Source organism: Platichthys flesus, chromosome 3 (assembly GCF_949316205.1).
Source record: "Platichthys flesus chromosome 3, fPlaFle2.1, whole genome shotgun sequence".
Classification (NCBI taxonomy): Eukaryota; Metazoa; Chordata; class Actinopteri; order Pleuronectiformes; family Pleuronectidae; genus Platichthys; species Platichthys flesus.
Window position 1 is genome coordinate 14,844,815 of NC_084947.1, and position 27,866 is coordinate 14,872,680.

A 27,866-nucleotide genomic window follows, 5' to 3' on the forward strand; every position below is an offset into this window, starting at 1 on the left:
GGTCATGGAAATTCTCTTTAGTATTCCTATTTCATCATACTTTGTATGAAACATAAAAACACTTAAACAATGTTTTATTATTATATCAATTCTGTAATAAATCAATAAACACTTAAAAAGGAAAAAAATGATATTTTGATGTAAATAATTTATCAAATTACATTGTAAGCTCATACTTTTATATGTTTAACACAACTTTAGAAGCAGGACTATACTTCCGATAAGTAAACACTGAGTGGTTGTTTCATCACTTCAAATTAAATTTGTTCTGTTTCTTACTGCTCCAATGGTTAAAATGTGTGAATGAAATAACCCTGAAGAATCAAGTGTAACATTCCCGGTAAATCACATCACCTGGATTGTGTACAGCAACTATCTCAATGAAGTCAATAAGCTCTTTGATTCTTCAATTCTTTATGTATTTGATTGAGGATAAAATTTGACACAGTGTGGTACGTACATCAACATGTGGACTACGCCATAACATTTGCCCATGCGCATTGAATGTTTAAGCCCTCCTCTCTTAATGCAGGGATACCTACCCCACCCCCTTGATGCATCGCACCAGTCCCTCATGGCACAGACACTGCAGGACTGGGCTTCAACACAGTCTCAATTAAGTCTCTTGCACATTTCCCCTTGTTTAAAGAATTACCATTCTGCCTCCAGGCCTGGGACGCGTCTCAATAACGATCTGCTGTCTACTAATGATGATGTCATCAGTAAATTCAATTAAGCTAAAGGGGCTGCAGGAATTCACGCGAGCAAGACAAAAACTACATCAGGAAAAATATAAAAACAGGATATCGTTTCGCAAAAGTGACTCTGGAGACAGACAATGATTTATTTCAGTATCTGGGTTATTCCATATATTTCACACTGATTTCCTTTTCATTTATAATTGAATGGAGTCTCATACTGTACATTCTCCTTGTTGTGTTCCATATCACACTCAGCACTGTCTCTGCTGCTTGTTTGAACTCTATTCTCTCTGGAGCTTGTGTTTTTTTCCCCTCCTTTTCTTATTCAGCGTTGTCTGTTCTTTTTAGTCAAGCTTGATATTTTTAGATGAAACATAATAGGCAGGATCTTCAGTGCACTGTGAGAGTTTCACACTCCTTCCTAGTGTTTAATCCATATGACATCTCCTCCGTGCAGACTGCTTCTTTTGAGTTTCGACTACAAGCCTTACAATATAAATAAAGATGATGAGAATATTACAGTAAAAAATCTCAGCCTCGTCAATCAAAAAGACTCATTGTTGGATGTCACAATTCATTTTTAATGGCAGGGCTTTTTGTGTGTGAGCGCTGGTGAGCTTTATAGCTTGTTTCCTTCTTTTATTAATCAAACAACAGTTTGAAATGTGTGTCACTGATCTCAGCAGTATACCTCGAAGCCGCGGAGGAAAATAGAACAAAAAATCCATGTCAACTTCTCACCAGTAGGACAGAAAATGGTTCAGAATGTAATTCTCTTTGGTGCAGCACCTCCCTCTCCATTCTAATCTATAAGAATGCAAATTACAATGCAAATGCAAATACTCCTGAATAATTTATGTGTTGCACAGAGTTCCTTTGCAGAAACCTGGAGCTTTATGCTTAAATAATGTGGCGTTCGCAGCACACTTTTTAACCACAGAAATACGCCATAAAATACAGTATGTAAAATTCTCTTTAGCGATTAAGTAAAGGTTTTGCAGGCATCAGGAGTGACTATTTAAAATGCATCGTATCTATTTCTGAATGAGATCATCTCAAATACAGTACTCTTTTTACCGTCTGTTCATATTGCTGTAGGCTGGACATATCTGGATCTATCAATCACTTTTTTCTCTTTTTGCCTAAATACTAAATTTAACATTACATCCACGATCACTGATTGGTGTTAATGTGTAATTTGGCTCGTACAGCCCTGATGAAATGGTGGCTGCAAACCACATTTTACTTTCTGTTGCAGTTGCTGAATAATCTTTTTTTCCAACCTTCATTTGTTCGCATGTTCACTGGAGCTGATATTTAAATACCTCCTACATACTGTATGTAAATGTCAATCCAAACCACTGTTGACATTAGATCCCATTCTCAGATACTGCAGTGCTTCAGCATCTAACACCGTAACAAGGCCTTCAAGGTCCCTGTTCAATATATCAAACGTAATTTCTGGAAATTAAATTGAAGCACAAGCCAAATGCCTTCATCTTTAGTGTTGATGCAGGGGGGAAAATCCTCTATTACTAATAATAACATTCATATATACTTGAACACATATAGTTAGTCCTTTCTATGGAAATAAACATGTCTGTTACTACCCTAATACATGGCCGTCTTCAGGCTTCTCCCTCAGTGTTTTTCTTTTTTCATCAGGGATTGTAATTAAGCAGAAGCATTCATGAGTGGGCATGCTCATTTAGCCTGTGTCTGGGTTTAGACAGCTTTAGAGGGATGGAAGAACAAATCCTGATGGAACAAGGCAATGTATGCTATAGCCAAACTGAAAACATCGCAGACAGAATAACAACTACTCCAAAAGTTTGTATGCATATCTTTTTTCTTTTTTTTTTACAACATGTAGCCTGCAACAAATTCTTCCTCCTCTGATTATTTTTGTACAGGGAAATACATATCTCTACTGTAAATTATGTGTTTCACATTGCAGAGATACTTTAACATGCTTACGAGGTTTACTGTTTACTGTGATTATATTTTATTATCTTTAACTAGAAATGAATTATACACCTATTCTGAATATTGTTTTATGATTTTTGTGTTTTCATAAGCACATACACACCACCATCCTCTTTTTGATGTGAAATTATTTTTGTATACGTAAAAGCTGTTGTTAAATTTTTGAAGTGAAGAAGTAGATTTGGTCAAAATATTAGCAATAGTAATGATAATTAAATATTATATCACTGTACAAATTTACTGTAATGATGTTGCTCTATGCTCATTTGAATACAAAGGAAATATTCTGGATTTGACGCTGTGAAGGTGATGCTGAATCTTAAGAAAATCTTAATAATGAATTTTAATTTAAACCATGAGGTCAAATCTGTTTAAGGACAAACATGAGTAACAACTTGAATATAAATAATATTGCATTCTGAAGGTAGCTTAACGTAACGGGCCTTGTTACGACTTCATCGAATCTGTGCACACACGTATACACGTACAAAATCTTTAAATTTTCTGCATTTTGATTTGTTTCGTTTTATTTAGTAGTTTTATTGTATATACAATTTTCAGCTCAAAATCTCTGTTGTGTAGTTAAGTCACAGGGAAATACTAGGTTTCACCAAACTGGTTCCACTGCTCGGCGCCATTTCAGCAGCCAGAGATATTAATGCAGATTGTTTTTCCCTAATCAATTGAAGACTGATTTATATCAGAATCAGGCATTTGTGTGTGTGTTTGTGTGTGTGTGTGTGTGTGTGTGTGTGTGTGTGTGTGTGTGTGTGTGGTTACAGACACTGAGAAATGAGGGCAGAGCAGGAGGAGAGAGAGAGAGAAAGGGAGAGAGAGAGAGAGAGAGAGAGAGAGAGAGAGAGGGAGAAGCTCATTATAATCAGGCAATTATGCTGGCAGAATTAGAAGCATCCTTATTTTCTCTTGTGGCAGCCTCAGTGTGGAGACGGCTTTTTAAACTGACTGCAGACTAATCCATGGATATGACTGACTATCCTATATTAATGTGGAGCATCTGTAGTGGTGAATGACAACAAGATTTGGAAGTGAAAGCCTGTAATTTTGGCTTTTTTTTCTTTCTTTCTGGAGAACCGGTGAGTCAAGCAAGGCTCCCCAGGTTTGTGGGCTCTGATTTGCATTGATGAAATCGAAGATTTTTTCTTCGCCTCCTGGTTGAGGTTTAGGCTCAGCGGTAGTGAGAGAGTGAGCGAGAGAAAGAGAGAGAGAGAGAGAGAGAGAGAGAGAGAGAGAGAGAGAGAGAGAGAGAGAGAGAGAGAGAGAGAGAGAATGAGAGAGACGAGGGCAGTTACACACGCCTACAACTCAGGACAATGGCTGCACAAAATCAGAGTCTTCTAAACTGTACTATATGATTATGTTGCATGTGTTTTCAGACATTTTATTCAATTCCATGTGGTGTAGTACGTGCATTCAGTGCTGCTGTAGTTGTTGATGTTGCTTTGTCAGTCATAAAGTGTGTGGATGTGTTTGTGCATATGATTTACCCTAAAATTTATTTTTTTCTTTAAAGTGCATCGTTAAATAGCACCTTTAAAACATCAAACAACTGGGTTATCTATGTTATATGTAAAAATGTGCTAAAATCAAAAAATTGTATACGCTTAAAAAAAAATACTGTGGCAATTACATGATATAGTATTCCTATATAATAAGACGTGTAAAGAAAATGATGTCTAACTTTACATTTTTTTGTGAGAATTCTTATTCAATAAATTCACTTTTGTCATATCAAGTTCAGATGAGACACATATGTAACTGTCCCTTCACACTAAAGACTTTGACCTGTAGGTCAAGGGTGTTTGACCAGCATTTGACTCTTGACCTTTTACATAAGTCTTATCAACTCATCCTATCAACTGAGTATTGATCACCGCTCACTCTATACAGAAAGGTCCAAACATATTATTTCCGGACTATCCTGTAATATGAGAGCTCCTAGTTTTTGTCAGCTTAGATGGGCACCTCTGAAGGTAAGGAAAATATTCTTAAATTGTCTTTATTTATTAAAAAATCTTGATGTTACAAAAAGTTGTTTTGCGCAAGTATTTTTTGCATGCTAAGACAAACGTTAGAATAGAAAGGGGCACCTCTTAATGTCCTCAGGACAGACACACACACATATCACATCTCCCACCCCTATTCCCACTTGATAAATAATGTTGGATTGTGCCGGGAATTGGGCAAGAGGGATTGTCTACGTGTGTGTCGGGGTGGGGTGGGTTGGGGGAGGTGTTGGGGCTTTAAGATGAACAGTGGAATGACAACTCGCTGAAAGTTCTCAGGGAAGTGCTTGTGTCTGGCCACGGAGCAGGCAGCTGATTTGGGAAAGGGTGTTAGCATAACAAAGGGCCTGAGCCTGTGAACTTGGGGCACCTTTCGACCCTAGCGCTCTGGGGATGAATAGTCTCGGGGCCTCCCCATAGAGCACCCCTATCGCTATCCTGATCGTGGCTAAATTGTTAATCAGGGTAATTTAATATAGTTTTCAATATGCCTCATCTCTCATCGGGAAAGCATTCACTGCCCCTTCTAGCCTTCCCGCCTAAAAAAAAGAATCCCACCCTATTCAAGCAGGCGAGACTGGCAGCTGCAGGTCTTATAGGCTTCTCAATTTAAATGTCCGCCATCAACATCTTGGAGGCCTCAGCCCTGTGTTTGGAGTTTGTGTGTTGCATAAGTGTGCGTGTCCGAGGGTTGTGAATCAAAGAATCCTGTCTTTCCTGCCCATGAGAACACAGAAGGTTGTCCAGGCCTGTGTCAATATGGAGGTGCATACTCAAATACACCAAGTTGATAGACTGCGTATGTGTGTGGATAAAAGAGGGGACAATGACAGAGCTGTAATGTGCAATTTTACACTACGGCTCCGTGCTCCTAACAAAAATACTACGGCTTCGCCATCTTCGTTTTCACAAAGTGCAATGCCACATATTTACTCTGACCTGGGCTCAGAAGACGAGAAAATGAGGCGGTGTCTTCAAGCGCCGACAAGACAGACAATCTGGGGTTCTTCTCCTCTCTGACCCGGATCAGAGTGAGGTCAGTGGGAGCAGTAACTCTCGCTCTCGGGACAGGTGACGTCAGGTCTCCCGGTGGCAGTGTCCAGTAAACCTGAGGTGAGTCATCAGACTCTGGGCCCTGGTTTTAGGTGGTGTGAGTTGGAAACACCCATCCACACACACACACACACACAACACACACAAACACACACACTCAAGGCCTGGGTCCTGACTCTGCTGTCTATAAATACAACCTGTAATCGAGGCTGACTCAGACACTTCATGGCTCTCTGAAGATGGAGAGGGGAGGACGGGGAAACTGTCGGAACAACGAGAGAAAACTAGCGAGACCATGTGTTGCTTATGTTAGTGTGTAGGCTACATTTGAGCTCTGAGCTCTGAGCTGGCACAGTGGCAGAAAATGGAGGACAAAGAACATGATTTTCCCACGTGCTGTTTTGAAATGGATGACAGTCGTATGGAACTTATCGATTAATAATGTACTATGTCCGAGTGTTATTATGAGCACATTACTTGTGAATGTGAATATATACATGAATATAATAAAAGGAAAGAAAGAAAATAGATGTAAAAATCTATCGAATAGGATGCACATGATCCGTATTTTACGTGTTTATCATAGCTGATTATATACGCGGCTTGATTATGTGCTTTATTGAATGTTAATTTGACTCATTCATTTTGCATGGCGATAGACTGTTCCAAAAGTGGGACAAAATTAAAAGGGATCTGGCTAGATGATATTGCGGTATCGTTTTTTTTTATAATTTGGAATAATTATCTGTGAGGGTTAGGTTTTTAGTGTTTTTTTCTTCTATTGATAATATTTTGATTCATAACTCAAATTATTTTTAACCTCCTTCTCGTCAGATAATCGGTGTTGGCATGTAGACATTATAACAATGCATATGTCATACGTGTGCAAAACTATCTAATTACCATAGCACCTAGCCATGGGAAGGTCCTGTGCTGAAACAGACACTGAGGAGTCTCAGGCCAGCAGACCGTGTTCCCTTGTGGGCCGTTGAATAGAAGTGGTCTACTCCTGTGTACGCTGTCGAAGGCTGTATGTTAATTTCTTTTTTTAACACCGTGTGACTAGATTATAATTCATGACTAAATCACCAGACTGCTCCCCCTACCCGAAACCCCAAATCCAGACGTGTGTCTATGGGAACCAAGGATCTTAAGTCAACGAAAACATATTCACATCACACACCGGGACAAATCTACTCCGTTACACACAGTAAAACAAACTGAATAAAAATTAGATTTGTTCTTGAAAATCAACGTTTATTCCTGCACAAAATTATCTGTAATTACTTATTAGGTTGATTGTGTTTAACAATATTATCTGGCTTCTCTTTGACGTCATATCTGCGAAACGAGACCTCCATTTATGTCTACTCTGAAAGTCACTGCCAAAACCATACCTGTGGTCCAAGTTTCTAACTTTGTTTGTCTGTGTTTGTTGTGTTGCTAGTATGACAGGAAATAGAATTTATCAACATGGAAACAAAGGTATTATAGGCCCCTGGGGGGACAGGGTCTAACAGGGGTCAGGACTGAGGGGCCTTGTCTAGACGGAGCTGCTTTTGTGACTGCAGGGTTTCAGCCTCCATCTCACCCTCTCAAAAGGAAGAACTTGACCCGTGTCTAGCTGCCGTGGGAGTCAGAGACAGGGGGACGGAGATCGACTGACGAGACAGCGGGACAACGAAGGAAGTGGTACGATTATGGCAAATTAAGTAGCGGAGAGAGACTTTTCAAGTATTTGAGGGTGGCGAAACTTAATTGAAACACTAAGTAAAACATAGATTTTGAAATTGCATTTGTAGTGTCTTTTTTACTCATTTCTGATTAATACTGTAGGGGTTGGGATTTTTAGTTTTTTAATCATTTTTTAGATAATTAAAACAAAAAGATGTTAACGTTGATGTTCACCTCAAAATAGAGCTGGCCGACTTCAGATCTTCTTTCGAGGCTCAGTTTGTAAATATTTTTCGGTGTGTGGGTGTGTTACTCCAACATATACAGAATACATGCACTAGTCGTAAGGATTTCAAAGCAACCAATGACAACAGCATATGTAGAAACACCAATACACCTATTAAATGCCAAATTCAAATCCATCCCTCCTTCTTTCTCAGCTCCCATCTCAGCATATGTGGAGGGTGCAGGGTGCTGCTGCGGGGCATGGAATAATTGAAAGGCTGAAAGAGAATACTGCTTGTTTAAACCAACCAGCAGGCAGCGAGGGCATGATGGGAAAACAAAGCCGAAGCCCCAGGAGTGGGTGACGTGACATCACTAATGGTGGAGCAGAGGGGAACACTGCCTCTGTTTTGTTAGCCTTAGTCCTCGCGACAACCTGCAGGTTGAAGATACTACACGGTACAATTCAAGAATTTGAATCTGAAGTTTGCACAGCTGAAGCGAATTGGTTCTCCGGGATCTAACAGGACTCTCTTGGGTGCTGATGCCAGAGTTAGTGTCTTTATTATATATATATACTGTATATTGTGGAAACGTATTGCCAAGTATCTGTGTAATTTGAATCTCAGTATAAAGGAACATTTGGTTCAAAAGGTGATTCATTTGTAGTTTGTTGCGGAGATGGTTTCATAAGTGTTGGTGCAAATTGAATTCTATATTTCCACAGCTAATATGGTTTTCAGGCTGCCACAAATATATGATTCAAGGGCAGAAGGAGCACATATGGATTAATTTGCTGCTGCACATGTAACAGAACCTCTTTATTTCCTCACTTCCTTTCCTACAGTACCTATATACTGTAAATACATATAGCCCTGGCCAGTAAGTGGGTGGGTGGGAGCATAGATTGTAGAGAGTGCAAATAAGCTATTCTATTTAAGCAATATTGAAAATCTGTGATGTTTCCTGAGACCTTTCCATTTCACATCTCGGCTGTGTTTTTCCTCCTATGGGTGGTTCGACACCTGCATATATCTCAGAGGTATAGGCTTCAGCTGTGAATTCCCTCAAAGTAAATCACCAGGCATGTCTGTCTCTTATTGACCTATATAAGCAATTCCCACCCACCAACTTCAAGGCGGTGGCTCATTTTAGCCAGCAATAAATATCATGTTATATATCAATAAACCCATCAGAGAGGAGGGTACAGTAGGAATAGCATGGAGGAAGAGGGGCTCGATTGAAAGGGGGGAATGATGTGGAGAAAAGTAAGGCACCCCTCGCCTGTTCGGCCCCGTGGTCTGGTGCCTCCTGGGATAGGCCCAATACTCTGTCAAGATCCCACACTTCAAAATCAATCGCTCTGGACTGGGCATGCAGGGAAAGACACACACATGTGCGTGCTCGCTCACGCAACCGAACGCCCTTTCAACATCTTCTGCCTGCGTATATGGCTTCTACAAGGCAACCTCAGCTTGTCACTGCAGTGTGTGATTCCGCACCACTGTGATGTGATGTGATGATTGTAGAGGGAGGAGAGAAGGCATCAGATTTCCCAAAGTTATACGGAGAGACTTTTATAGTGTTCGGACATATCAACCATTCTAGGGGGAGTTGCTAGTGGGTACGTGGAGAGATTTTTAAAACTAATTTAACAAAACTAAACAAACAACAAACAAAACAACAGAAATTCTAATAGCATTAAATAATGGATAAACAACATAAAAATTACTCAACCAATAGTGGCAAAGCTGAACGTAGCCACCTAGGCCATGATTACTTGCTTTGAACTATGCATACACATAATGGCTGCCTCGTGAATCCTGCATTGAGTTGTTCTATCGGCACATATGCACAGAAACAGTAGGGGCATTGGAAAAGCAGATACTCGCCATTGTCACGCTGCTGATTTAAGGGTCTCATCTTACAATGGCGCCATGTTCCGTGATCTCAGAAGTAACCATGGGCTCACCTCCTCTAGTGTCGCCATGGTAGTTATTAACAGAATGCAAATCTGGAAGTTCTCAGCGGTCACAGGTCTGTGGTGTGCCCTCTTGTGGAATACTCCAATGGGTGGTACAGAGCGAATATGTGAATATTTACGCTCACAATGTATCTGGTTGTCTCTGCCAACACGTGGCTAAAAAGCAAGTATTTCTCTGGTCTTAATGGTTGAAGCTTCCATCTAAGGTCCTCATTAACTGCTCTACTGTAAAGCTTAAATTGCTATGGAACGCCACAGAGTAAGGTCAACAATAACAAAGAAGGGAACCTCCAAAATAACCTTCAGGACATGTTTGCCAAGGACCTCATCGGGACAGTTTGTTGTTCACTGGGAGACTTCTGACAAATGAAACAGTTGTTGTACAAACGCAAACATGACCACAGTGACAGTTCATTTATTTATGATAAATAACATCCAGTGTGGGGGCCCCAACTACCCCTAACCAGCTTTGGGGGGGCCCAGCTAGCAAAAGTTTGAGAACCCCTGATGTATGTGATTAAAACTGAAAAGCAAAAAGGACAAAGCAAAACCCCTTTTACCTCAAACCTTGAATAATGTAATCAAACTCCAGTTTCAAGCACCTCATTCCGATTTTGATTGTAAAGATGCTGCTTTTTTTAAATCAACACACATCCCTGTGTTGTACAGAACTGTTTAGTCCTCCAACATAATGCAGCCATTATGCTTTCCAAATCTTTTGAGGCAAAAGCCTCAGTGTTTAACACGTACCAAAGGTAGTTCCGGTAAGACCTCATTTTTCTCGCTGTGAAGTTTCCAGACTTGGAGTTCTGTATCTCTCCGTCTTTTGGGATCATGGCGCGAATGGTTCTTGTGAATCTTCTCCCAAACAAAGTAAGATAACACAAAGTCCTGCTATCTGCAGATAAAAGTGAAATACTGTGCCGTCTAGTGGAAAAAAAGAGTAGGGAGACAAAAGAAGGAGCAAAAAAGTTCTAACACATAATGGAGTTTAGAAGTTTTATTCTTTACCTTTCCTAGCCAGCAGCTACCAAGGTCATGTTCATGGGCCAGAAAAACACTTTGATTTTCTTTTTCAAAGATTAAGTCAATAGTAGAGTTCTTGCATTTTTTTTTTTTTTTTACTGCCTTCAAGAGATCAATCTTATGTAAGTGCCACGTAAAAAGTCATCTGAGATCTATGTGGTTCCCAAATGCTTTTGGCTCAGTTCAGTCGTACTGAAAGATGCAGACAGCTGCATTATTATCCCAGGAAGACCTATTCAACCATGTCTTCACGTGTTTCAGTCTGTCTCTGTTGGATTTCACTACACATTCATCCACCAGCCCAGTGTCATACAATATGATCTGTGGGGAGGATTGTCTTTCATTGATAGTGCCAGATAATTGATGAGGTTTTTGTCAAGATACAAAATCATGTTCTATGTCTGTGCATTATGAGTAAGACTGCAGAGATGATTTTGCATGTTTTCAGCCCAGGATCTGAATGAGAAATGAACCTCAATGTATGTGATTAAAACTGAAAAGCAAAAAGGACAAAGCAAAACCCCTTTTACCTCAAACCTTGAATAATGTAATCAAACTCCAGTTTCAAGCACCTCATTCCGATTTTGATTGTAAAGATGCTGCTTTTTTTAAATCAACACACATCCCTGTGTTGTACAGAACTGTTTAGTCCTCCAACATAATGCAGCCATTATGCTTTCCAAATCTTTTGAGGCAAAAGCCTCAGTGTTTAACACGTAACAAAGGTAGTTCCGGTAAGACCTCATTTTTCTCGCTGTGAAGTTTCCAGACTTGGAGTTCTGGATCTCTCCGTCTTTTGGGATCATGGCGCGAATGGTTCTTGTGAATCTTCTCCCAAACAAAGTAAGATAACACAAAGTCCTGCTATCTGCAGATAAAAGTGAAATACTGTGCCGTCTAGTGGAAAAAAAGAGTAGGGAGACAAAAGAAGGAGCAAAAAAGTTCTAACACATAATGGACTCTGATTAACAATTAAACAAAATAAATCATAGCTCGTCTAAGTGATCCAAAGTAGTTATAGGTTAGAGCAGTTATTTTAGAAATACAATTATGTAAGCTCGAGCTCAATTGTGCAAACCTGTATCTCAACTTAAAATGTGGACAGAAAACAGGGCTGTGACTCATTCTTTGTCTTGTTTCAAACTGTCCTTGTGTTACCCAACACATAAAAACAATGGCTTTGCAATGGTGTGGTGTGCTTTCATGAAAAAAGATGTCGCTGCACAGAATTCCCATGTGTGCACAATAAAAGAAGGATTTGAGCACTTGTGAGAGGAATAGTTTATTCAAAATAAGGCTCTGGCATATATGTCATGGTGTGGATAGAAATAACACAGAGAGCAATGCATTCGGTTTTCAATGTGAGAAATAAAATCCTTACCAAAAATGTGTAGATTGTCAATACACTGGTAATTAAAGATATACCTTCTAACACACATTCATTGAAATGTCTAAAAACAAAGAGATCTCTGTTTTATAGTTGTGTTCCCAACAATGTTTACACAAATTTATCTTATTTAATTCAAGTTAATTGTACATTTCAATCATTTTAATTTTGATGTATCCACTTTACCTGTGGCTTTGTCCATCTCTGCTTTGACTTCCGGGGCAAACAACGTATGATGAAGGAAAGCATTCTGTTCGCCAGTTCCCAGTCTGTTGTTTTTTCTCATTTCAGTTTGTATTGGTCGCTCTTAATGGATCACAATTCTTCTTTAACTGTGTAATGTTAGTAAGATTAATAATTATATTCAATGATAGTGAAGACAACAACTCCCATGATCCAACACTACAAACTACAAACCAATTTTTGGTAGTTGTTTGAATCAAGAGATCCCTGGTAGTTGAAGTTGCATATTCTACGTTTAATGAGATTTCGATGTGGGTTGGAACAACAGAATTCTTTGAGCCCCAACCTAAGGACAAAACAACATTTTAATAGAATTGACTCGATAATTTTGGGAGGTTACCAGTCTGGGATTTTTACCTGCTTATGAGCAGTTATATGAATCTGAAGCTTTTTTAATTTTTTAAATGACAAAAGGCCCCAAAATAATGCATGAATATTTTATATCTCAAACACAAACAACTTGTCTTAAGGCGTCACAAGTCAAAAAGGTAGGAATCCACTGAACTGCTGCAGAATAATATACAATATAAAGGCTTCTTTAGTTGTGTGATGACCTTCATCTTCTGTTGAATCATGGCTGGAGCAAAAATGCATTGAATTTTTTAGGCCACACCTACAATAACACTGCAACAGGAACTGAGTTGTATTAACAGTTTCTACAAGTAGTTTAATATTTATTTCATAATTCAAGTACATATTTCAAATATTTGCGCTTTCATAGGCATTTCATGACTTAAGTTTCTAGATCATTAAGATTTATTAATGTAAGTTATAGACCAACATTTTGAATTGGTGGGAATTTTAGACCTCTAGCGATTTTTAGATTGTGCAGTTGTGTAGCACTTAGAAACAACCCCTTGTGTTTGAGGTTCAAATTTTTTTTTTTAAGGCATGACCTTATCTGTGGTCACTACTTTTGTGTGGATGGAAATGTCCTTTAGAAAATAATAATTTCATCATGTATCTAACTGTTACAGTATATGTTAAGTCTGCAGCCAGCAGGACTGACTGGATGCAGTGCACAGGATCTCATGTTACATCCTTCAAGTTGATGCCAAGACAAGTTGGTGCTATTTTAGCCTCCCGGAGAAACTTTATTGTTGACGGCTCCTTTATTTACCTGTAGATGTGACACTGCTGGCTCCAGGGCATCCTTTGTCTAATCACAAAAGCCACTAGCAGTTGATACAAACATCTCTGGACACTCTCGGAATACCACACCGTCTCACCTGTCACACTGTAACAATCACATCGACAACTCAGCGCAAACATGAGGTGTAAAAATGTGCACAGACACAGCCATCAGCTTGGATTCCTGTCCCATACGACCGCTGATGTGTTTTTGTGAGCGTGGCCGCATGTACGCTATGTGTGTTTGTGTGTATGTGTGTCTTTTTGTTTGAGTCTGTACTGTATGCAAGTGTCTGTCTGTCTGCGAGGGGATAGGAGGAGGCGATCTTTCATCTCTGGCTGTGATCAGGTATTCTACATGATATGATATGATGATACAGGCCCAATTAAGGGATGGGGCTGTGTGAAAAATGTGATGACAGGGCAAGCGGAAGACTAGACTATGATCTGACATCTGAGAAGGAGAGAAAGACAAGGGAGGGAGAGAGAGAGAAAGCAAGAGAGCTAGCGAAAGAATGGGCAAGGGTGGGGGAGGACAAGTGGGGGGGGGCAGATGGGACTGAAAGATGTAGGAAAGAATGGAAGAGTGATGCGAGTAAAGGAAATGAAGACGGGGTAAGCAGGAGATATATAGTGAGAATGAATGTTAAGTAGGGAAGGACAGAGAATTAATACGATTAGGAAGTAGAAGGGAGAATGGAAAGTCACATAAAAATGAATGAGGGGTAATGACCGATAGAAAAAAGGGGGAAAAAATAGGCTTCTTCCCCACAAGAAACACTTTAGCAGAAGTTGTGGATCCTACTTTTTATCCCTATAGTGTGAATACACCTATAGGGAATGTTTTGTACAGGAAACAAAAGTCTTTGTCCTATTTCCTTTTCAGAAGCACAAGCCTGAAGTGCATGGGCAGAGAAAGAAAACAAAACATTCTAGTTGTTAAGCAGAGAATCGCTAAAGTTTTTAATTGTTGCTTTGTATTTTGCACATGCTTGAATCTAAAGATCTCACCAAGCACTTTGGAATGGAACTGATTCCAACAGGGGAGCCTTCTTGCCTCCGCGTTTCCTAAGTCTGCCTGGATGACTGTGTCAGGTGTGGGATTTTGATCAGTGCACTCTGCTGCTTTGATCACCCTGCCGGCTTTTTATCGGCACGTCTGCTCTTTTTCGTTAAACTAAATGGGACCCAATTATGTCAAGTACTATTGTTCTTTACCTGGGGTGCACAGAAACAGCAGTGCACAGAACCAGGAGTAAAATAACTCACACTTAAAAGACATCACTTAAAGTAAGAAAAAAGCTTTTATTTAGCTGTCAAAAGATCTTCTTGTTACACTCAATCAATTACATGAAATAAATGAGAAGTTTATTAAAAAGATAAACATTGAAAGAACAAGTGCTGATTTGGAGAATATTTCCAGCGTATATTAATATAATACATAATAATATTTCTCCAAGGCTGCTGTGATTGCATCATTATAGGTCACCGTGAAGGGTATTTAACCAGAGAGAGAAATACAGAAGGCAGTTTTTAGTGTTGTAGAGAGTATGATGAAGCTCCTGGCTCTTGTCAGACACGTCAGTCAAGTCAGATTCTTCTCTCGTTGATCAGGTGGACGCTTTACCTTAGAAATGAGAGAAATATAAAAAGTTAATTAAACCTCAAAACATTAAACGACATTCCAGAAATCTCAGTTGATCATTTGCAGTGTTTTACATTCTATTGCATCAAAGCTTCATGGAAAACCTCAGAAAAAGTTGCCCTTTAGCCACATGAGGCACATAACCTCTGTGTGTGGTGTTAAAGTATGTGTAACAGCACTGGTTGTAGAGTTTCGTCTCATCCCAAAGTGAAATCGTTGAATGAAAAGAGTTCAGTGAGCCCTGAGTGGCTAGTGTGTACTTGAAGGTGACAAAGGCCTCGACAATTATCCACTGACATTAGTCCCCCCCTCATATCACACTGCACTTTCCTCCCATTGTTCCCCCTGCACTTCTCACATGTATTGTCTTACATGATATCCTTAGAACCCGATAAGACGCCCGGGTGAAGGTTTTTGTGGCTGAGGACACAGGCCTGGGAGTGTCTCAGGGTTACAGCTGCTTATTATCCTCCGATAGAAGAGACCGGGAAACTGCAGGGTCCAGGGAACGCCTTATCGGATCCCCTTTACACCAAGCCTAACCTGGGTCATACCTGCATCTCCAGCCCTTCCTCCATTACTCCCTCCATACCTGACACTCCCTTCATCCAGACACACATTAAGGTATTACATTTCTGCCAAACTATAGAGCTCGCTGACAAGCACTGGAGGTATTCTGGGGCCCGATATGAATGTATAGGGCTGTGCACAACAGCTGGGGTTATTTGACAAAGTAACTAACTCAGGTATGCCTTGACTGTATGGTGTCATTGTCTGCATTGGTCAACAAGGACAGAGATACATGTCATATTTTATCCCATGAATTCTCCTCGATGTGTTTCCTAAAGGTTTGCTGTAAATACATTTGCAGATTTATCTTGTGAAAACATCTTAAAAGGGAATCAGTCTTTGAAGCTGCAATAAGTCCAGATCCTGTTTTTTTTCCTTTACAGGGAATTCACATTGCACAAAACTAGTGTTTAGGCCAGGTCTGTCTTCTACAAAACATTTCTCAGATGTTTGGCTGACAGTAAAGAACAGTTTGGGGTGGGCTGGAGTTCCCTGGGTCATCAACAGCCAAACTCAGCCCAGCTCCAAAGAGATGAAGAGAAGGGGATTCAGACAATTCAAGCAAACCAGCCTGTCCACTCAGAGCACCTCAAGGGCTCACACTGGCTGCCTGGCCGGCCTGTCTATCTGTGGCAGCTGATCTTAGCTACATGTGCCTGTCATCTTTTCTGCTGACACTACACTTTAAAACCATTATACTATAAAAGGATGATGTCCGCAGTGTGTGTGGGTGTGGGTGTGTGTGTGTGTTTGTATACACATGGGTCTCTAGACAGATTTTTCTCAATATGTCAGATATTTTGGTTGCATCAAACAAAGCATGGACAATGTGACGGACAGATTATATGAAATAACTGCAACAACGTTCTTTGGAGGTTGACTCAATTTTAGGCTAGTGGCATTTTTGGCTGAGTTATGTTGAAGCAGACATTCTGACATGGATAGAGGGGACAATACATCATTTACGGACGATTATGCTTTATTAAGATGAGAAACAAGGAAAATCCCTGAAAACACATGCATATACATGTGAAACAGTTTTAAAATTAAATTGATACATGAAATGTTTCAAGGAGATGTTGGCATACTGGCAAAACAATAGGTGTGAAGTTGAATTTATCTGTCTATCTAATTTTCATCTTAATGGAAAGAAAAACAATCTTTTGACTTCATAATTTGGGATAGTATTCACTTCCCGTTGACCTGGATATTCACTGACCAGATCTGTTATCATGCTCTCAACCTCAATGCACATTTATCCAGACAAATAAGGAAGTCTTGGGAGTGGTCTCCCCTCATCCACAAAAAAAGGATTTCATGTCAAAGTGTCCCTCAGGAACTTGACAAAAGCAGAAAGTGGTGCCTGGTGTTGCCCCAAGTCTGATAACAGGAAGGAGGAGTTGTATGACTTCTCCGTCTGCTAACTACTCCCTGTGGACCGCAGTCACATGCCTACACTCGCCATGAGGAGGCAACTGATGCTGCTGCTGATCTACAGAGACTGTTACCTGACTGAAGCATTCCAGGTCTGAAAGAGGCTCTATATACTGTATATACAGGCTTGGTGCAGGAGCAACGTGACACATACACATGCATGCACATGTGTACAAGCAAACATGTGTGTTAGATGAGTTCAATTGCATTTTGTAATTTAGAACACTTAATTTAACAGCATCAACTAACTAATTAAAACCAAACTTACCAAGAAAAATAACACTTGATCACTAGCTTAAATGATAGACACCATCTTTGAGAAAAATTTATCTGATGCCTTTCACTTTTTAATTTGGCTCATATCCCATTTTTTGGAACTGTACTGCAGCCAACCAACAAGGACCCATCAAATCGCTCCCGCTTTACTTTTGGGGAGCTGTCTAGTCATTCATATTTAAATACAGTTTATAAGCAAAAAGGTTCTTGGTTCAAAGCTAGGTTGTGTGTACTCCTTGACCTTTGGAACCGTTTTCACAACATGGAGACTATGTCATGTATATTATTTATGATGCTTTATTTGTGATGTACGGTTTATAAATTGTTGTATCGTCAAAATAGCTCTTTAGTTAACTCTGGTAAGATCATTGTGTTGTACATGGGCCCAGTTCAATCCACTAATAAACTAAACTAAATTAATATCCGTATGTCTCATTAAGCTAGCCTGTGATAGGCTGCTGACCTGTCCAGGGTGTCCTGCTTCACATCCAATGTAAACCAAGAGTGGCTCCACCTTTCGATAAAAAGTAAAAATTTAGCTGATGGATGTTTGGGAACATAACACTGTACATGTACACTTTCTAACAAACAGACTGGGTTAAAAATAAACACACATGCTCACAAATGCAGAGACATGCACAGAGAGATGACTGACACACACAGAAACGCATCTCCCTGCCATCCCATCCGCTCCCTCTCCTCCCTTCTCCATCTATCTCTGTCCATGCTTCTGAACCTTGGGGAGACATATTCTTTTTCATCTGTCAGTATGGATGGAAACAGACATGTTCAAAACACACAACAATGGCCGCGCCAGCACCAAGGAGGCTCTATGTTTTGTATGCTTGAAGCACTGCATTATTTCCTAAGTGTCTTGCAACCCCAGTATAGTAAATAATGGATGTTCCCCTTCCTTCTGGAAAAAAACCCTTTTCACTTCAGGGACCAGTCATGGTTTACCTGTATAAATGCCCTTTCTGTGTCTTTGGAAAAATGGATAGCACTAAAGGATGTGGGTCAGACGATTTCATTAGCACAGCATTTCTCTCTGTCGTCTCCGATCAGTCGTTTGACAGAGGCAATGTCACTCAAACTGTCTCACTGACACTTTTATATGGAATTCAGAGGGTTCAGAGTGAATGCAGAGGCCACTGATCTATAGCAAGGAATTTGTGAAATATGGCCCATATAACAAGAGGGCAGAAACAGTAATGCTTGAAAGGGGAGCATGTAGTCACCTCTGATATCAGTGGGATATCCTTGACGTCTTCAGCCTGGAGGCTCCAGTCATTATGCCATTTGTTTCTGGGTCACAATCTCCGAGGTCTGCATTCAACCTAAAAAGACAGGATAGGCATTGTGTTTAGTGGTGAATGTTCAGATACACTCAAACATGCATACAGACAGAGGATAAATATACAGGTTTACATGTAGCTGTACACAATTTAAAGACATTTCATGAAATCAGATTTCATCAGACGATGAGAATCATGTCATGTCTTTCTTATCAGGTTTTTGACCTATTTCCTTTGCTATACTTTGCAGAGGTAACGAAAAAAACTGCACAAATGGTGTGCTACTGCACAACTAAATATCTGGCCTCCCTCCCCCATTCATTCAGAGGTTACATCGAAAGAGTTTCAGCTATTGTGAATTATTTACTTGATTCACTGTTCGGCCCTTTAACCCCTCAGCAAATGCACATGCAGCCAAGGTTAAGAATACACTCCCACTGGATCTGAGTTTGACTCAACGTAGGTGTGTGTATGTGTGTGTGTGTGTGTGTGTGTGTGTGTGTGTGTGTGTGTGTGTGTGTGTGTGTGTGTGTGAGTGTGTGTGTGTGTGAGTGTGTGTTTGTGTGTAGGGATGTAGGTTTAAATATAATACAGTGTATAACCCATGACACATATGGCACCTTCCATACCCCCCCCCCCCCACACACACACACACACACACACACACACACAGGAACTCATCAGAGCATCATTGTGTGGGTACTTTCTGAGTGAGAATACCGGCTGTCCCAGATGGGATTATTATAACACAGCTTGATCTGTGTGAGTGTGATGGTGCGAGGTTGTGTGGGTGTGGGTGTGCATGTGTGTGTGTGTGTGAGTGTGTGCGTGTATTAATGTGTGTGCATGTTTGTGAGCATTAGGCAAGTCTTGACCCCTGCTTCATGACCTGAGTCAATGTGAGGGTGCACCTCCCTGTATCTGTGAGAGTCTGAAATATATAGTACAAGCTTTTAAACTGTGCCATGCCAAACCCTTAGCGAGACAGTGTTTTCCCTGACAACACTGCAAAAACTCTGGCTTACATGCACTTACATGGGGGTATGCCTACAGTGGACATATTTACGTTGGGCCTCTGAGTCAAAGGCTGCAGTAAAGGTGCCTGGGATACAAGTGGGTCAAACAGTGAACTGATTGAGGCTGCAGCTGCTGCCATCTGAGTGACTGAATATTAATGTCACTGAGATATGTGGGCCTTAAACACACAAACACTCACAGTTGGCCATGTTGTCGTGGTATGTCCCTGGCATGCAGCATTGTTGTCATGGATACCCCGAGACACATCCGCCATCCCATATGTGGGGGGATGCTGAGCGCTTCAGAGGGGCTGGCGCCTACCCCCCCCCCCACCCCACCCCAAACCCCTACTCTTTATCCCCTTCCCCCCAAAAGGAAACCCTTGTCCCCTTATCACCCCCTAAACAAACCCTGCTCAGCCTCATCAACTGAGTATAACCTGGAAGCACACGGCAGTATCTCCTCCCGTGTTGGTGTCCTCCTCCCTCTTAACTGGGATGGCTTGTAATGTAACTTGAATGTGGATTTAACAATTAAGAGTGAAATATAGGTGGAGAGGACTTCGCCAGTTTCAGTTTAATTCTTGTCTCAAGATGAGAAAAGGTAAAATAGATGTTGCTCGGGGAAAATGAATGACTTTTGGGTGAGTTTATGTGAGTGTGTGTGTGTGTGTGTGTGTGTGTGTATGTAGCCCTCAGGGCTATGGTTAAGCCTGTAGTTCATCCTGAACTGATCCTTTTCATTAGCCATTATCAATAATTCAACATTGCACTTGCTTTAATGGTTTAATGTGGGCAAACCGCACACATCCACACTGACACTCACACACTCTACTTAATAGCACTCAGTCTCTTGGCCTGCACCCAATGCCACTGAGGTGAATATAGATGTGTAAACGTGCATATAACACAGTCAGTGCACCTGAAGGTAAAATAGCTATCAGTCAGAAACAGCATTTTTGCCCTATATACCAGGCAGCCACAGGATCCCTTGATTTAGAGAAGAAATCATATATTATTTCCCTACAAAAGTCTGTTTTACTGTAAATCCAGTTATATTTGCCATAAAAAGCCACATCAAATCCTCGGCTCTGAACTGAGGAGATGAAAGGGTTAATCTTTTATGACGTGTCCCCTCCTGTCTCTGCTCCCCCTGCCCTCCCTTTCATATTCTCCGGTATGGCTGTGCGCGCTGCCTGCACATAGGCTGAAGAAAAAAATAATAATCCTCTTTGATTGGAAGGCTAATTTGAAGTGTCAATTATTCTTATGCAAATTACGGTACAGATTCTCACGTCTGAAATGGGTTGGGGGCACATATGGGTTCATGTGCAACGTACGTGTGTGTGTGTGTTTGTGTGTGTGTGTGTGTGTTTGTGTGTGCCAATCTCCCTCCCAAAACATACAGCGCCATTCCATCCCCCTCCAACTCTTCATCTATACCTCTTAGCGAGGAAAGCTGCCATACAAAGACAGGCGGCATAATGGGACGAGGATATTTGCATGCACATTGTCCACACTGAACGCCAAACAGATCATAAATTGGAGGACACAATGCCAAAATAGTGAGAAAGGTGTAGAATTGCAAGTCAGCGTCCCAAAACGTTCGACAATGCCCAGGCATGGTCCTATGTTGTAACATAAATAATGAAATGATGTTGGGTAAACAGGAGCTGAAATGCAGCCCGGCTGTATCATGGGAAGCATTGTGGGCCAACAAAACAATTTACTAGAGCTTTTGTCGTCTAAACACTTGCCACTAAATCTCCCTTTTGCGATTGTCGAACCAGAGGTGCAGGCGAGAAATGTAATCCTTGTGTCTGCCGGGGAGAGACACAAGAAGATCATGTTTAGAGGAAAAAAAAGGGAGAAATCAAGAGCAACATCATGCCTGAAAGAATTTAGTTTCCGTCCAAGTACAGTATGTGAATGAGTGCACATTCCTCTTTCTGGTAATTAAAGCTTTGGACACGAATCTGGAGTCTGGATAAGAGATTTAGTTTCGACAAAGTGTGGATGAAAAAGGAGAAAGGAAAAAAAGGAGTAGACAGACAGAGAACTCTACAAATAGAGTCTGTTGTCTGACCCTCTCAGCTGATGTGGTGATTCAAGTAAAAAAAAAAAAAAAAAGGCTTTTCAGGCCCAATACAGGATCAAACAACCTGCTGTAGAGTCCGGTTACACCGGAACAATGGCTTACATTCACTCCCAGCCTCAACACACAAGCTTTTACCTCAAAGGGTGCAGAGCGAGAGAGAGCGAGTCTAGTTTGGAGGGTGCTGGGTGAAAATGCGGGTATATGGAGTGGAAGTGTATAGCGATATCTTAGACGATAATGGCGTCCAACTGATTAGATGGTATCGGCCTACAATGTTTGTTTTCAACTGTCGGCGGCTGCGGCTTCCACTGAGATCTATGGTCGACCCCGCAGGCACTCTCAATCTCAAGGAAACCTTCAGATATTGCCGGAGTAAGTGAAGCGCTCTGATAGATAGCATTCAAAACTCCCAGATAAAGGCAAATGGTGAAGACGGAGCAGCTGAGGACAGATCATTGTCTACCGAGTGAAACGCGCCGACATCTTTAAAACCAGCGAACCTGCCATCCTCAGAATCATTTGTTGTCCGACTGATCGCATTTGAACGTGTGATGGACTTTTAATTGACTGGTGAACGTGTTTTTTTTTTTTTTACTCTTCCAATTCATTATCTCAGGATTTTAAACTCAGACATTTTGACGGATTCCTAAAGATACCTCATGGCCAGACCACAACAGCGGCCCCCTGTAAGCTCCTCTGTCCACAGCAGACAATCTGATTAATCACACACCCACAACAATAGCCACTATATGCTAACCTTCCATGGACCATGCTTCTCCAGTGAGGAACCGCAGCCCCGGCAACTCGTATTTGTTTTGCATTGGTTCAGTAGTTCTGGGGGAAATTAGTATGCAGTCAGGGACGGGCGAGCTTGTCAGGATCAGGGGGAAAATCTCTACCCACCCACTGGGTGGATCTACATTCATGAACAAGGTTGACAAGAAAGCTGACTAGTGTAAAGACAAGGAGCAAATAAAATGGTGGAGAAGACACTGAATATTCTTTTTCATATGAGTGCACGGAGAACACCTTCGTAGACAGCACTGTGCTTTATCTGGCTGTCGTGCACGTCTGTTCATCTGTCAGGACACTCACTCTTGCTGTCTTTTCCTATTTGTTTTCCCGTTCTCAAGCCCCTCGTCTCTTTCCTACAACTCTGTGTCATGCACGTCAAAACGCTAAGGCCAGTCCTTTCTGAGGGTGTTCTGGTGGACCATGGAGCGAATAAACATCCATGTCAGGAGAAAGCGATCTGGTGCCCTTCTCTCGCTGAGCCCGAGCTCTCCTGGGAAACACACAGCTCATACAATGGATAGAGGAGGCCTTTTGTTGAGTCGCTGGGAGCTGCAGGGCTAGCTCTCGATCAAACAGGGGCATGTGCGTGTGTATATGTGTGTGTGTGTGTGTGTGTATGTATGTGTGTGTGTGTGTACATTTTGGCGTTTCACACATGCGCACAAACACATACACAAGTAAACCGCACTGACACGCGAGAGTGCACCTTCGCCCACACACACTTGAATCACCGACTTTCCTCGTCTCCCTAAACTGTGACTAAGTAAACTTCTTCACCCTTTTTGCAGTAGTTGCCAGAGGGCAGGAAGATGAATTAAAAATAGCCAGCAGGAGAGGAGACAAAGAGGAAAGAGGAGAGTGGTGACGAAAATCAGTGTTGGGCTGATTTAAACTGGTTTAGTGTCCGTCTAAAGGGGCTTTCTGTTGTACCACACACAGTTCAAAGCCAGAGGCTGGGCTCCCTCCTAGGGTGCAAGGCAGGGAAATCCGGAAAGGCAAGTGTCTCATGATTGGAGGTAGCCTGTGTGTGTGGTGAAGTTGTTTATTATGAAGTCGAGAGAGAGATATCTTAAATATATGAGCTCACATTGGAATGGGATTAAGTGTGCAGGGGGCTACAATTGTGGACAGAACACTTTAGGGGCAGGAGGTGGACGAACACACACTGCATACATGTTTTAATTTAGCACAATCAGCTGTTATTTTATGATTGTCTGTTTATTGAGGCTGGATCATAGGAGTAAACATGGAGACATAACATATACAAAAACGTCCTCTCCTTATCCCAGAATGCATTTGAATCGATTCCATTCAAGCCACCGCCTTTCTCCTGGCTGTACGTCACGCGTGTTGGATTTATGGGAAGTCTGCTCACCGAGATGAACTCACACCGTAGGGCCCCTGGACTCCCTTTTCCAGTCCCCCAGTTTCCCACAGCCCCCCCACCCACCTCTCCTGTTCCACTCTCCCTTTTGCAACCCTTCCCATCTTCCTCCCTACCTTCCCACTGCCCCCCCCCCCCTTCTGCACTCCCCTCCCATCCTGAGTCTCTGCCGTGCTTTCAACTCCAATTTTGGGCACAATGAAGTTGTTCTGGCTGACAGTTTGGCCAGTAGAATAAGTGTTGTTTGAGCCCGCTGTGTGGCCCTGCAGTGGTCCCATTCTCCCCCTCGCTGGCTCAGTTACAGAGGGCCTCGTTGGTGGGACACGGAAGCCATCCGTCCCCGCGCTGCTGCCCCTCGCCCAAATGAATATCCTGGAACCACACTCCGGCTCGCCTCCTCTTTATACACACTCAAACGCATGCAACTCAACAAAAAAAAAATGGTGGGTATCATCCAAAAGTCTGCTTTTGAGTGGGGTAGAGTTTTGAGATCGCTCAATGTCCTCAAGCCTTTATGCTCCTCATTGTTCTGACTTCATATGGTTCTGTTCCTTGTTGCATCTGATGTTGCGGCCGCAGCCTCACCACAGCCAGGTTGGCCTGATTTACTCAGTTACTCCACGTCTTGTAGGACGTGTCAGAAAGGACTCTGTATTGGGGTCAGCTGGAAAGACAAAGCCTGCAGCCCTCTCTCCTCTGTCGCTTTCGCTTAGCATCAACCGGTCTCCCCTCCGCACCCCCCACCTCACCCCTCACTCCCTCTGTTTCTTCTCCATGTTGTCTATTCCTCTCTGTTCCAATGAGTTATCAAACAAATATACAAATCCAGGCTATAAATATTCCTCCTGTTTATATCCCTGCTGACATGCACGCACACACACATACACATACACGCACTGACACACACACAGACACACACACGCACACAGAAGCCATGACATGAGAAAGTGACTGGGAGAGGCCCTGATGGGGGGACCATATGTCCAGGCGTTGTATATCAGTGGGCTCACCCCCAGCACTCTGCTAGACCACCATAACTTAGTTTGTCTTCAGCACAAAGTTTGGTCCAAGCTTGGCTGGGTTCATTAGGAAGCTATTCTCTGGAGCCAATGAAGCTCAACAGACCTCCAACAAAGGGGCTAATCACACCCACTGCTGCTCTCTCTCCCTCTTTTCCTCACCTTCACTCTGTCTTCAAAATACTTCATCGCTACCGTTTCCACAAGGTCTCACTGCGAAACTAAATATAAACCAACTGTGTGCAATCGGACGGCACCAAACAATAGAAACTGTCAAGCAAATTTTACACAATACAGGACAATCTGTAGCTGAAGAGCATTAGGAATGAATTATCACGTTAAAGGAGCTGCAGAACACATAAGTAATGGCACAAAACCAGCATTTGTCCAATATTCAGGTGTTTCATTCTTTTGTGTCTAGACAGTCAGTGCTTCATAAACATGAACTACTGCGGATCCATCGAAGATTCCCATCTGCAACTTTTGTTTGTTTGTGTTTGGGAGTGGACCTTCCAAAGTGTCACGTTCTCACCTGACAGACACTTTGCCGTCTCGGATGTTGCCAGTGTTAGTGAGATGCCGTGTGTAGCGTGCACGCTAACCTGCAATGTGTTGCGTGTGGATATCAGTGCATGTGTGAGCCAAAGGATGCGATGCACCAACAATGAGAGAGCCCCGGGCTGCTGAATACTTAAAATGACCTTGAACCTCAGCATTCTCCATTCCCATGGCTGCAAGGACGGTGAGCATGTCTGTATGTTTGTATGTTTGAGAAAAAGAACAATGAGGCTTTGCACTTTGTCTGTGCACATAATAGCTCTTCAGAAATGTGTTACACAGACAGCCAGGGACAAGATATTTCCAAATAATCTACAGCAAATAATCTAGGCTAGATTTTATGGCCATGAAATATAGAAAATAGATTTTATGAAATTTGAATATACTCTGTAACAGATCAGGATATCCGACAAGTGTTGGTTATATCTTGTCCAATCAGACAGAGCTCTCCAATGTCACATGTGTACCACACTGCCTCCCAGCCTGCAGTGACTGGATTTGCTCCCCCTGTATCCAGCAGAGAAAGAGGCTTGTTCCATACCATGTCCCCTACTGTGCACACTGCGCTACAGGCAAGCATGGACGTGGCTGATCTGGACACGACTTAAACACACAGACCCTGGACACACAGGAAGGTCCCAAAGCATGCAAACACACACAAACAGACACATATCTGTGTGCACGCTGATGAAGAGGACTTGGTGGGTTAAGAATGACCATAGGGGGTAGGGATGGTGAAGGGAGACCCAGCGAGGGGTGGTAAAGGCCATGTCAATGGGCCCTGCTTGGACACAAATGTCATCAGCATGACTGCCTGTACATGGAGAGCCAGCGGTGTGAGAGCACAGAAGATGATCAAGATGAAATGAAGAAAAGAGAGGAACAGATGTCACCGCCCCAAAACAAATGGAGCTGCAGTTTACCTCAGAAAGCTTTCAACATAAAGAACATAGTTTGAGATTCCTATACCTAAGAATTCAAACACAGTGCAAAAAACAAGCTGTGTCTTTTTATCTTTCATATTTTGTGTGATAACTAAATTGCCAGCTGTCAAAATGTAACACAAAACAACCTCTTTGCATGCAAAAACAGGTTTTCATTGTTAACTTATTTGAACACCGGTGGAATGTTAACGAATCTGACTTTACTAAAGCAAAACTCCATGCAACACACAGCGTTTTTTTTTTTATTCTCTCCAGAACTCTCACCCCACAGCCAGATGTATTACACAAACAGATGCAATAGTGTGTGCAGCCCTCCCTCTCATGCCCCATGTTCCCATCGCTGCTGCCCATCCATTAGATGTTGAGCATTTCAACTTATAAAGGGTAGAGACAACACAATGCCCTCTGCAGCTTAAAAAAAACGGAATACATTACAAGCATTTTGAGACTCGCACTTTCTATTCTGCCAAATACAAATATATATATATATATAAGCGCACATACAGTATACACTTAGATTCTGAGGAGAAATACATACATTTTCTACTCTCTTTGAAAGGTCAAAACACAATCCTGCACCAGTCCAAGGCCCTCTGAACATCAACAAAACACTTCAACACATACACTCAAAGTGAGAGGAGATTAAAAAAATCCACTTTGTAGCTCCTCAGGTAACAACAGACAGAATATACAGTGTGACATGTTTATTTTCATCCATGCATTAGTGAAGAGGCTCTAAGAATGTGTGTGTAAAACCAGTAGCCTTGGATTTCCTGTTCCAGGGATCAACATCTGTGTTTGTCTTTTGTTTTGTTTTGTTATAGGTGCAAACACCACACGTGTGGAAAGACTAAATAAAGACCGAATGACATCAGGAATTCAAGTTTGGATTCTGATGGATGAATATTAGTAAATAAAATGATCTATTTTAATTGAAGAATGACATTTGTAACGATTAGATTCATTGTTACATAGTAAATTATGATGAATGCCATTATGCTCCATTGAAGGTATCACACGCAATGTACTGCAAACAAATACAATGACCGGTTTTTATTCCGTTATCTGTCTGTATTGCAGATTCTGCAATTGTTGTCACATAGTTTTCTAAACACTGCATATTCCAGATACACACAAAACAAAATTGCATTCCAAGTATTAGCCTTGTTGTCAGTGTAATTACAGGTGGAGATGTGTATTTCTGTTGTTTTCTGTTGACCAAAAATTGCACAATTTAAAAGCACACAGTGTGTTAAATATGATTTACAAGTTTAACTAAATAAGTATCAACACGAATTCTGAAATTATTGATATTTTATTGAGGCAGTGGTGCTGCTTTTCTGATCAGCTCACTAACTTGAGAGGAAAATAACATGTGTGATGTGGAATAAAAACGTT

At 41.6% G+C, this 27,866-nt stretch overlaps 1 long non-coding RNA gene across 1 annotated transcript in view; it reads right to left on the reverse strand.

Moving 5' to 3' along the window:
- Positions 1–14,755: 14,755 nt before the first annotated feature.
- LOC133944396 (uncharacterized) overlaps positions 14,756–27,866 on the reverse strand; it is a 36,025-nt gene continuing 22,914 nt past the window's right edge. Inside the window, exons 3-4 of the long non-coding RNA XR_009916190.1 lie at positions 18,598–18,696; positions 14,756–15,061 (exon numbers count right to left, since the gene is read on the reverse strand). This is a non-coding gene — a long non-coding RNA (uncharacterized LOC133944396). The remainder of the gene's footprint in view (positions 15,062–18,597; positions 18,697–27,866) is intronic.